Consider the following 12045-nt stretch of genomic DNA (forward strand, 5'->3'; position numbering starts at 1 on the left):
CCCGAAATTACAAAGACCCGACTACGCCACCCAGAGGGACAAAAGGAGGGGAGGAAATCCCACCTGACAGTTCTAAGCTAGTTTAACAAGTTCGTAAGTAACACAGAAGAGAGCAGAGATCAGATTCTCATGTTCAGTATTTTATTGACCTTTAGTGGGATAATAAGCTGGGGAAGGAAGCCAATTAGTAAAAATATATATATTTTATTACAGGTCCAATAAATGGAGCTACTGCCATCATATCAATCACACCTAATAATTGCAGTCTGAAAAACTAGATAGCTTAGTTATCGATATGTATGTTCTAGTCAATACCGCTGTGGAGAGAGAGAGCATCAGGTGCGCCACTGGAGGGCGAAGGAGGACCCCAAGACACCCCTCACCTGTGCAAGAGAAAATATTAACACAAACCAAACACACGGTTATCCACACTCACAGCCAGCAAATAGTGCAGGCACACATTTATGGGTGAACACCAGAAAGCCTCGCTAAGCATGCAGTGAACATAGGGGAGGAAGAAAAAGGGCTTGCACCATCCGTGGGCCTGATGCGTATAAACTCTCCAGCAACAGGACTAATAAGCTACGAGGGAAAGAGACTGTTGTTAAATACAATTTTTAGGGGGGATTGAACGAACACAGTTGGTTTGGCAAACAAAACAAAAGAAACAGCACACGTATCAAAAAAAAGACCAAGGACACGGACAAACATTCATAGGCGACAGGACAAGCCAAGCGTAGCCTACACCAGCCGTGTAGCCTAACTAGCGACAGCGTTAACCAGGCAGCCAGTCTATAGCAGACAACACAAACAAGTTACACCAATCACAGAAAACCATACATATGGCAAAACAGCAGTGGCATTAACATAAGTTCTTCCTAAAAGCAAACGGAGCCTATATTAACATCACATGCAGTAAATACATAGAACAGGCATTCAGTGCGTTTCATAACAATGGGTGAATATTACCTTGTAGGCTACCAACTCTAAGAAAGCTTGGCTTTCACCCAGTCATCGTCGCACCAAGCCTTCCTGTTAACGACCGGCAGATTAAAATACTAAAACCATCAAAACACAAGAAAGCAGTGCGTGCATGTAAGATAAAAACGCACCTGATCAGGACAACCAAGGCTTAAACGGGGAAGTGGCGGAATGTTTGCCTGGGGTTCAGCGCCGACAATAGGAACCTATTACATAAATCAATGAAACATTACATTCTGCTAAATAAGGACCCATATCATATGGCCAAAAACCCAAGCTTACCTGTCAACCACCAGTGATCTATAGGGAGGTACACTCCAAGAAGTCAGGCCGCAAAGCGGCCGGCAATGGGTGCTATTTAAAGTCAAGCTTAAATGCGGAAGTGCATTGCTTTGATTGAACAGTGCTGTGTAATCTAGTTGGGGGCGTAGCCCCCGGCTACATATGCTTGGAGTTTTTCTTGTGTGTTTACCAACACTTATTTTCACCATGTGAATGTGACTGCCCAATGTGTATGATTGTTAGTGGCTCAGTGGGATAATACCTTGTACTGGTGTTTCTTAGGTTGAGTGTTCAAATCCCTGTTGGAGCTTTAGGATGTCATTTAAGATTCACACCATTGAACAGCACCTGAATGACATCAGCCAATCAACATTCACACTCATCAGTTGCCAAGAATCAGAATGCCGGGACTATCTATTACATTTAGGGGAACTTCTTTGTTTACTATTTTTCCTTCATCATTAAGTCTATCATATTTATATTTCATCCATTAGTGTTCATCTCTACAAATGTCTAATTGCCCCAGAATTTCAAAAAGTTCTCAGGTGTACTCTTTTAGGGAAGCCCTTCATTTTATTGTCAAATGTATGCTTGGAGTTTTTCTTGTTGTGTGTTTACCAATACACATTATTACTATGTGAATGTGACTGGCCGACATGTAGGGTTGACAGTGGCTCAGTGGGATAATGCCTTGTACTGGTGATCCTTAAGTTGAGAGTTCAAATTCCACTTGAAGCATTAGTGTTAGAAAACTGTTGGGTTGTGGATGTTAGCATACTACAATAGAATGCTGTATGGTTGTGGAGGTTAGCACACTATAACATTACAGCTACATTACATTTGCTTTTTTAGCCAAAGCGACTAACATGGTAAATTTGGTAAACAGTTTAAGTTTTAGAGCAATTCTCAACAATTTTAGGACAATTTAAAAACATTAGAGTACAGTAAGAATAAGTGCATCAGTGAGTGCTGTTTTTAACAGTTACTTGTCAGTTTAAGACGGCTGGTGAGTGCTAGGATCAGTAAGACTTGTTGTAAGTGTTGCTATGAGAGGAGATGTTCTCTAAAGAGCTGGGTCTTCAGGAGTTTTTTGAAAATGGAGAAGGATGTCCCTGCCCTTGTAGGAACTGGCAGTGTGTTCCACCAACGAGGAACAACAGATGAGAAAAGTTTGGATTGGCTTGAGCGTACCGGTGGTAGAGCTAGACGTCGTTAGTCTGAGGAGCGCAGCGGTCTGGAGGTAGCGTATGTCTGTATGAGGGCATTCAAGTAGGTGGGAGCAGAACCGGAGACTACTTTGTAGGCAAGCGTTAGAGCCTTGAATTTGATGCGGGCCGCCATAGGTAGCCAGTGTAGCTGGATGAGCAGCGGGGTAACATGTGCCCTTTTGGGTTGGTTGTAGACCAGGCGCGCCGCCTCGTTCTGGATCTGAAGTGGTTTCACTGCGCAGGCTGGGAGACCTGTCAGGAAGGCATTGCAGTAGTCGAGTCGTGAGATGACTATTGCCTGAACCAGAAGTTGGGTAGCATCTTGAGTCAAGTAAGTCCTGATTTTCCGTATGTTGTAGAGTGCGAAACGGCATGACCGGGCGACTGAGGCAACATGATCTGAGAAGTTTAGTTGGTTGTCGAGAACAACTCCTAGATTTCTTGCAGTCCTGGTAGGTGAAACAGACAGGGAGTCAAATTTGATGTTGATGTCGTGGTGTATGGTAGGTTTAGCTGGGAGGACCAGCAGTTCAGTCTTTGAGAGGTTCAGCTGGAGGTGGTGTTCCTTCATCCATGTAGCTATGTCTGAGAGGCAATCCGAGATCCGTGCTGAAACCAAGGGGTCATCAGGTGGAAAGGACAGATAGAGCTGTGTGTCGTCTGCATAGCAGTGGTATGAGAAGCCATGCGAACGGATAATCTGTCCCAAGGAGGTGGTGTAGATAGCAAAGAGAAGGGGGCCCAGCACTGAGCCCTGGGGGACCCCTGTGGTGAGATGGTGAGATGCAGATAGCTGACCAAGCCATGATACGTTAAACGAGCATCCTGTGAGGTAGGATTCAAACCAGGAGAGAGCAGAACCGGAGATTCCCATGTTAGCGAGTATAGAGAGAAGGATGCGGTGATTAACCGTGTCAAAGGCAGCCGATAAGTCAAGCAGAATGAGTACTGATGACCGAGCGGTCGCCCTGGCTTCTTTTAAGGCTTCTGTTACAGACAGCAGAGCCGTTTCGGTAGAGTGGCCGCTTTTGAACCCAGACTGATTTGGATCCAGAAGGTTGTTCTGTGAAAGGAAGTCAGAGACCTGTTTGGAGACTGCTCGTTCAATGCCTTTGGATAGGAAAGGCAGGAGTGAGACAGGGCGGTAGTTCTCGACTTGAGCAGGGTTGAGAGAAGCTTTCTTAAGTAACGGTGTTACCCGGGCCATTTTGAACGCTGTTGGAAATGTGCCGGAGGTTAGCGAGGCATTGATCACATGTGTGATAGCTGGAGCGATGGTCGGGCTGATGGACTGAAGTAGGCTCGTAGGTATAGGGTCCAGCGAGCATGTGGTAGGACGGCTGCATGTCAGGAGTCTCGGAGAGAGGCGTGAATGCCGAAAAAGATGTTCCAGCAGTCCCTAGAGGTTGTAGGAGTGCGGTATCTGAGTCAGATGCGTTGAGTGGGCATGTAGAGAATTGACTGCTGATTGCCGCCACTTTGTTTGTAAAAAATGAGGCGAGGGTGTCTACATGGCTACTTGTCAATATGGACTTGTAGTGCAAGGCAAGTATAACTGTATAATTATAGGCTGTTTATCTTATTGATTCCGACACAGCTGTAGCCTATAATTATTTGTTATTCTTATAATATTTGTCATTTCTTATACATATTTAGTCGGCTCTTCCACTTGACAGAACAACTCTATATCGGTTAAGGATGTCACGCATGAAACAATGCTGCAGAAACACGAAAATACGACTGAGTTTAGTAGGCTATAATTTTCAGTTCCTGTTTATGTATTGCACGATGGGTAATGATTTAAAGGAATCATGTTGCAGTCTTGTAAATAGTGACCCTGCAAGATCCCTAGTCATTGCAAAATCATAGTCTGTGACTTAAAACTCTACTACTTGTCTTTAGATGTGAGAGTGTCTGAGACTGTAGTCTTTCAAAAATCTTTTCCAAATCTTTGCAAATCTTTCCAAAGTCTGTCAGTGTAGGGAGGGTGTCACTCCCCGATGTGAGTCGCTACCGGATGTGAGTCGCGCATGCGTCACTTTGCTACTTTGCGACTACCTGTGCTGTTAGCCACAGAATAATGACATAAGCCTACACAGCAGTAATGTATTATTTAGCGTAAGGCATCACATTTTTTAACGTTTTTAAGAGGCTGAAGTAGCCTGCTAGCGAGAGACTTCTGTAATATCAATAAAAATTGACCTACATAACGAAGTTTGTTCACTGCTGGCAAGTAAGTAAGCAATCAAGCACAACAAAGGCTGTCACTTGAATGGCGTTTGCTAACGTTAATCAAACAATCTTAGATAGCTAAAACGTTTTTGAAACAGAAAAGTGAATTATTTTATGGATTTCAGTAGGATCCCTTGGCGTTATGCCGTAAAACCTATTCCATTCTGTGGGAAACACTGCCTTCCATTATCAGACCCTTCATCTTATCCATGACAAATGCATAGTCCTGTAGAATAGAGTATTGTTAGAATACTATTGAGTTGTGGAGATTAGCACACTAGAATACTACTTTTAGAATACTGTTGGGTTGTAGAGGTTAGCACACTAGAATAGGGTATTGTTAGAATACTATTAGGTTGTGGAGGTTAGCACCAGGGTGTGTAGGGGGGGGGATGGTGAGGATTTCCCCCCCTCTGGTTTTCCTATCCCTACCTCTGCTTATTAAAATGATTTGTATCCCCGGTGGGGACAACATTTATCCCCCTCTGCCCTTCATATTGATTAATGCTACTTCATATAAGTAAAGCGCTGCAACGTGAGAACAGTCTAGTAGGCTAGCCTACATAATAATCTGACATCAGAAACGCACCGTCACCGTCAGCACTCATGCTGCTGTGCTGACACAGTGGCTGCGTGATAACTTAATTTGGCCTTGATCGTGCAGGACATTTCAGAATGTCGAGTGTGTAATCCATCATAAATGGCTAGTTTCAATGGAAAAGTTAGCTGGACAAATGAAAGAATACGAGAAGGATTCAGTGAAGCATATAGTCATATTTTAGAACCAATTAGAAAACTGATGCAACTGAGATGGAGGACAACGGCACGTAGAGTAGAACGTATAGGCCTATTGTCCGAAGGGACCTACATTAAATGAGGAGATATTTGCTGAATGTCACAAAAAGTGCTACAGAAATTGCTTGGCATCGCTTATTCAATGGCTCTCTATCGAAACACCTGTAGTTTGCGGAGGACGAACGAGAAAGCACTCGTTTGATAAATTAGCCAGTAGCCTAGGCTAGGCCTAGTAGACAAATAACTTTCAGAAATAATCTGTACTGCAAAAACGAATGTTGGTGGGTATTTAAACTATCTAGCGGGTGTTTTAACAGCTGCAAGAAATAAAACCTTCATGGTCTTTATGTTCTGGTTCGTAAATTATTTTCATAAAACTTCAAGTTGCCCTATAACTTTACTCTCCAAACTCTTCACTGCACTGTAGCCAATTAACTGACAGTATGATAGTAGGCTATTTATTTTCTGTAGGCTACAATAAACACATTTATTTTTTCAACTTTTGCAATATTACGCACTTGGCTACTGAACGCAAATCAGCAGGAGAGAGAATGCACGTAGCCTACGCAACTAACACTGTTAGCCAATTCACTAACTTAAGACTTCAGTGCCATCATATACAATGTTTTTTTGCACAACAACTATAGAAAGGATGGAGGCAGCAAAAGTAGAGGAGTAATTTCAGATGGGGCAAGAACAAGGTGAATTTGTATGCTTGTCAAAATGTAGTCCTACCCTGCATTAGAGGAGCTGATCATCATACCAAACACACTTGCTGTTTAAAGTCATACACCACGGTAAACTAAAACTAAAATGTTACAAAGGTGGCAAAATTAATATAGGCTATTATTAGCCATGACATTACTAGGCTATGAATCGTTCGCTCATTTTTTTTTTTTTTTGGGGGGGGGGGGGGGGGTTACAAACTTATTCAAAATCCCCCCCCCCCCCCCCCCCTCTGGTTTTTACACAAATCGCACCCTGGTTAGCACACTATAACGTTACAGCACAGGGTAATCCTAATTTTATGCATCAAATTTATTCCAATCCAACTCAAAAGTTTTGAACAACACAAAGTGAAGGTTTTATCCAGATCAAAACCAAGAATAGATTATGTGATCTAATCCAATTTCAGGATCCTTGTTTCCCTTTGAACAAGCCATTTTCAAGATTTGATCCAATCCGATAGCCGAAATCCGGTAACTGAAATCCGATAACCGAAATCCGATCACGTTTCTTTTGAACAATTGGGCCCAAACAATCAAAGCATATGTAAAACTAAAAAGCTATGCTACCTCATGTTCGTTTTGCTCGGACCCCGTAAATCACCGCTTGCGGTTATATTATTTATCTCCTGTTAGATATGGTTGTCATGAACACTATTACAACAGGTCATTTATTTAAAGATGCAAAATCTCCTTCAGGATTAATATGCATGTCTTTCTGTCTGTCTATCGGTAAACAGAATGTTACCAATATGCCACCATCACACACACACACACACACACACACACACACACACTTGGTTTCACTCTGTGCAACCACAGTTGTCACACCTAGCCTATGTGACTCCTACACGATTAAGCTTACCTAGTCACCATTAAACCACAGGTCTAGATTACCCAGAATTCCCCACTAGGGTGTATTCAACTGAATGAATGGAGTAGGAGACTGTGTACAAAAATAAAGCACTTTTATTTTTTGACGTAGTTTGTCATGGTATAAAAGCTGGATGAATAGATAGATGTACTCTAATCAATACTGTTGCAGTATTAAGCCGTATTCAGTATAGGGTACCCACTACAAAACAAATGCAAACCATTGAAATCATAATCTTCAAGCAAATATTTCAAACCCCAAATAGGGCACACACACAGTAATCATGGCAAGGATAAAAAGGAAAACAAAGAAAAGAATAAGCCTCACCACCAAAATATAAAGAAAACAAACACAACTTGGAGGTGGTTTCACAGACAAAGTACGCACATACGTAAATAGGCCTAATGCCACAGCTCCAGTATGACCGCTGCTACTCTAGCTTAAGACACCAAGCAAACTACCCGTGTGGATAAGCTATTAATATGGCTGCACGCTACCAGTATGAATGGACTATCAATAGGTTTGGATCACGTACGCTACCAGTATGAATGACCAAGCTTTAAATCAAACACGCTACCAGTATGAAAGTACTATCGATATGAGCTAGGATACCTATACAAACGAGCTACCACTATATCGTCGGTTTAGGTAAGGCATCACAATACATGATAGGCTACACAATCAATGGTGGTGGGAAAAACAGTGGCTACAGGTCGTTCCTGAAAGTCACAAACAAAACCATCAGTTTCCTGCCCACTACATGGTTTACATGATATATAGGTTACACAGTCAATACACAACAGTTACACATTCCCCTTATTAAAATGTACCGCAGCTTTAATTAATTTACCTCTTTAAAATCCCCCGCAACTGCACGCATTTAGTCGGCTGACCTCTTGCTCGGAACCAACAAATCCAAGCGAACTACGGTTTAAAATACATACAAAATCTTTCGTTGGTAAGACACTGTTTGTTACAAACAAGGCAATGAAAATGTTTTACTACCTGCAGATAATGTTGCACAAAAGCCCAGGGAAGCAAACGGGCAGGATGACTGCAGTGTACTGTGAGTAGAAATCAGACGGATACGAAATGCTGGTGAGCATCTTAAACGGCTATATGCGTGAACGGCTTTAAAATAAACGTCACCTTACCCGCTCTGTTAAATCACCGCCGGCCAAAAATCCACACGCAAAACAGTGCTCTCACCACTGTGTTTGCCGCGCCATTCAATTTAAACAAAGGGCCTGCAACCCGGTAGCTATCTGCTACAACAGGTCACGTGAATGACACGTCAGGTGAATGAATCAGGTGACCCCCTAGCCTTACCCCACTCCTACCCGTCACACCTATAGCGACATTTCTGTAACAATCTTGTTACAATAGCAGTGGCCAGGCAGCTTGAGAGCCTTCTGTATTTTCATCTCTTGAAACAAGCCATATTATTGTGATTAATAATTGCAATGAAAATCTAAAGGCTGCAGTAACTGAGACCATGAGTGGTAGGTATGCTGGCTTGAGCTTCTTACCCAGGTAGTGATTAACGACACAGTGTGCACACCACGCTCTCTCTTGCCTGGGCTCCTGCTGCAGGCCAGTTTAGCAGGGATCCTTTGCTATTCTAAAATGGTGTAAAAGTCGTGCCAGATGAAGAAAGCCTTTATGGCTCCGAGGAGGTGAGTGATGGTGCGACATAAAACTGGGTCCAAAAAGAACAGATGGAGGCTTGGTGACTGTAAAACCACAAACTGTCCAGGGGAAGCTTTTTACTGGTGACTTATGAAAGCTATCTGTCACAACAAGCGCAATGCTAGCTTAATAATATGCTAATGAGGCCCCGGCTTGCCGACCACAAATCACGTTAAAAATCGTCAGAAGCGGTTTCATGAGACGGAAGCGTTTGAAGGCAGAAGCGGCCTGATTCTGCGAGGGTCTCCAGTGGGGTGGGGAGTGGGACGCTTGAAGCAGAGCTTTGTTTCCGCAAAGTCATCACTTCTTAAGTGCTCTGGGATGTGACTCACTTTAGCTTGCTTCAGTCACTGCTGCTGATGTTGTGGAGTGGTTCTGTTGTTATTGTTGTTGTTTCTGTGGCTCTTGCTGTTTCCTCTGTATAGTTCAGGGGGAACGAAACGCACACAGATAAACATGCAGTGACATAATGAATCATGCTGCCTTGATGATGACCGAGCCTGATAGAAACTGACTTTGGATTGGGATCTAACCTTGATCTGGTATGATCAGGGCTGAATTCATGTCAGAGGATCCACAACCACACAGGAGCAGTTTCATCAGACTTGTTTCTTCAGCAGTTATCAAACTCTCCTTCTAAATACAGTTTGGTACAAATACTCGGCAACACTTTACGATAAGGGTACATGAATTATCATGAATTCATGCATGAATTAATTCATGATTTATGTATTACTTAATTCCTTAATATATCATGAATCTTCAGGAATTTACAGAGTTCATAGTCTGTCATACATGAACAACACATCAACTAAAGCATTAAGTATGGTGGGCACATTGTGATGATTTATTAAAAATGATCATGATTTCTTGTAGTCATCACTACTCAAATTCTGATTTCAACACAACTTGTGCAGTTCTCTAAATACATGCCATTGTTCACACTTTGAAAGGCCACAAACATGATGAATTCATGAATTAACCTGACATTCATGTAATCATGATGATCATGCTTAAGAAATCATAAATCATAATGATGGACCCACCGTACCTAATGCTTTAGTTGATTCATGCATGAATTCATGATAATTCATGTACCCTTACCGTAAAAATATTCATATAATACAATAATACAATTACATAATACAATTCTTATTCTGACTCATGATACATATATAGTTATTTGCACACACATACACACACACATACGCTTTATGTATATTGTTTTTCTTTGATATAATCTATATATTGTGAATTCCTTGAGTGTGTTGACTTGGACAATGAATCTAATTCAGATTCCTCTAGGAAGCCTCTCTCAGGGGCACATAACAGCTGTGTGCAGATCCTCTCTCATGGAGTAAAGAAAACACAGCCGATAAGGACAATGTCTGCTGCATACATTTACAAGCAAAATAAGAATGTGGAAATACGAATCTCACTGAGCAAAGCACTGGTGCATTGGCAGTTCACACACAGAGGTGGCTTAAAAAAAAACAGAAAATGCATCTGCCTCAAAAGAGAAGAAAGGGCAAATCCACATGACATTTGAAGATAGAATTATTATAGATGTTTACATGCCAGGTGTCACTGGAGTCGCAGATTGCCATTCTCCTGCTCCCAGCATGGATCCTGTGCAGTAAACAGACTTCAAAGGCCCCGCCACTATGCTCCCACTGTAAGCTGTGAGCTGAATAGGTAGCTGCGTGCACTCCCCCTGCTCACGCGCTCGCTTCGCAGGCATCAAACGGCCAGCGCTCACCAGAAGTGACGTGCTGCGCGCGGTCGGACACCAGCGGGGAGACTGACACCCACTGAAAGAACAACTTCATTCGGTAATGTCAGATCTCAGGGAACCCTCCAGCGGCCAAACAATGCAGCCTTGAGAGCAGGTCAGGCTGTTTGTTTTATCCGCAGTGGGCATGCACCATAGATACACATTATCAATTTCTCTCTCTGTCTGCCCGCTCTCTCTCTCTCTCTCTCTCTCTCTCTCTCTCTCTCTCTCTCTCTCTCTGTGTGTGTGTGTGTGTGTGTGTGTGTGTGTGTGAATAAATCTCACCAAATCTGGGAGAATGAAACCTTTTGCTACTGTGAGCTATAATCAGCAGAAACAAATAACGCAGCACTAAAATCGAATCATATCCACAAGTAAACATCTCACTGAGGCAAAATGCTGTGGTGGTAATTTGTCTTTAGTTTACTGGAGGAAAATAGCAGCTGATCTCCATGCAGTGTTGCGTTGGCAAAACTTCAACATAATGAATTACAATAGCCATTTTTATTAAAGATAAAAAAGAAAGATAGGAGTGGGGGGGAACTGTGGTTCCAGTGTAGCATCCCAAACGTGTGCGAGCCCAAGTGTCCTCATCAGGGGCGCTGCTAGCAAATTTGGGCCCTATGAGAGACAATAATTTAGATGTTTCTACCATTTCACATATGTCGATACAAAACCATACATAATGAACTACACCTTGTACTTCAATTACATATGCATGCACTCAGGAAGCATTCTGTTTTTTCAGCTGCTCTTTTACATTTATTCAAAAACCCATGAGGCTCTCCTCAAATGATATAGTTTGGCACTCTCATAGGTTATGCACAAAAGTCACACACACACACACACACACACACAAAGCCTTTGACTTTGAGCTTTGATTTGATGTTACTGAAGGTCTGAAGGTTTTTCACCATTTTAAAAGACATCTCATCTCTTATGCAGCCAAGGGAAGCCTTGAGATATTCAATCTGCAGAGCCACATGAGTGTATATGATTTCAGGCAGGTTCATCGGATCATTATAGTTTCATTACCCCCATCATATATCACCCCTCAGCTACTATGAAATCCTGTAGTCAAAAGGTTCTTCACTTAGATGAAGAACATGCATGCCACATTACTGTAGATATATTAAAAACAACACTAATATGAGCAGTTTAAAGATGTACCATTCTTACTTACTGTAAACATATATTTTATGTCCCATTAAAGGAAAATTCCGGTATTTAGCACTTTGCGTCCCTTTTCTGGTTTGTTTTGGATTAACTAGAGTGGTGGACACCGAAATTTTGACGATTGGTTCTGTCTCGACTTTTCTGACTCTTTTGACTAGTCAGAGTGGCTGCCTACAGGCATGCTCAAACATGTCCTAAAACAACTCTTAAAGGACAAGTTCGGTATTTTACACTTAAAGCCCTGTTTTCAGATAGTTTATGATTAAATAGAAGGTTTAAGATAGAAATTTGGACACATGCTGCTGTCCT

The 12045-nt window shown here is 42.2% G+C and overlaps 2 long non-coding RNA genes across 3 annotated transcripts; both read right to left on the bottom strand.

Moving 5' to 3' along the window:
• Positions 1–270: 270 nt before the first annotated feature.
• On the bottom strand, positions 271–1350 carry LOC121688600. 2 transcript variants are annotated; one of them, XR_006024638.1, is made up of 4 exons: positions 1264–1350; positions 1113–1187; positions 970–1032; positions 271–383 (listed from the first exon to the last, which is right to left on the bottom strand). It is a non-coding gene; the product is annotated as an uncharacterized LOC121688600 (long non-coding RNA). The 2 variants fall into 2 exon arrangements; XR_006024637.1 differs by having other exon boundaries at positions 280–1032.
• A 5464-nt stretch (positions 1351–6814) lies between these two features.
• LOC121688553 lies at positions 6815–8355 on the bottom strand. The gene is made up of 4 exons (XR_006024626.1): positions 8252–8355; positions 8103–8161; positions 7948–8021; positions 6815–7816 (listed from the first exon to the last, which is right to left on the bottom strand). It is a non-coding gene; the product is annotated as an uncharacterized LOC121688553 (long non-coding RNA).
• Between the last annotated feature and the right edge of the window lie 3690 nt (positions 8356–12045).

This window comes from Alosa sapidissima, chromosome 17, assembly GCF_018492685.1.
Source record: "Alosa sapidissima isolate fAloSap1 chromosome 17, fAloSap1.pri, whole genome shotgun sequence".
Lineage (NCBI taxonomy): Eukaryota > Metazoa > Chordata > Actinopteri > Clupeiformes > Clupeidae > Alosa > Alosa sapidissima.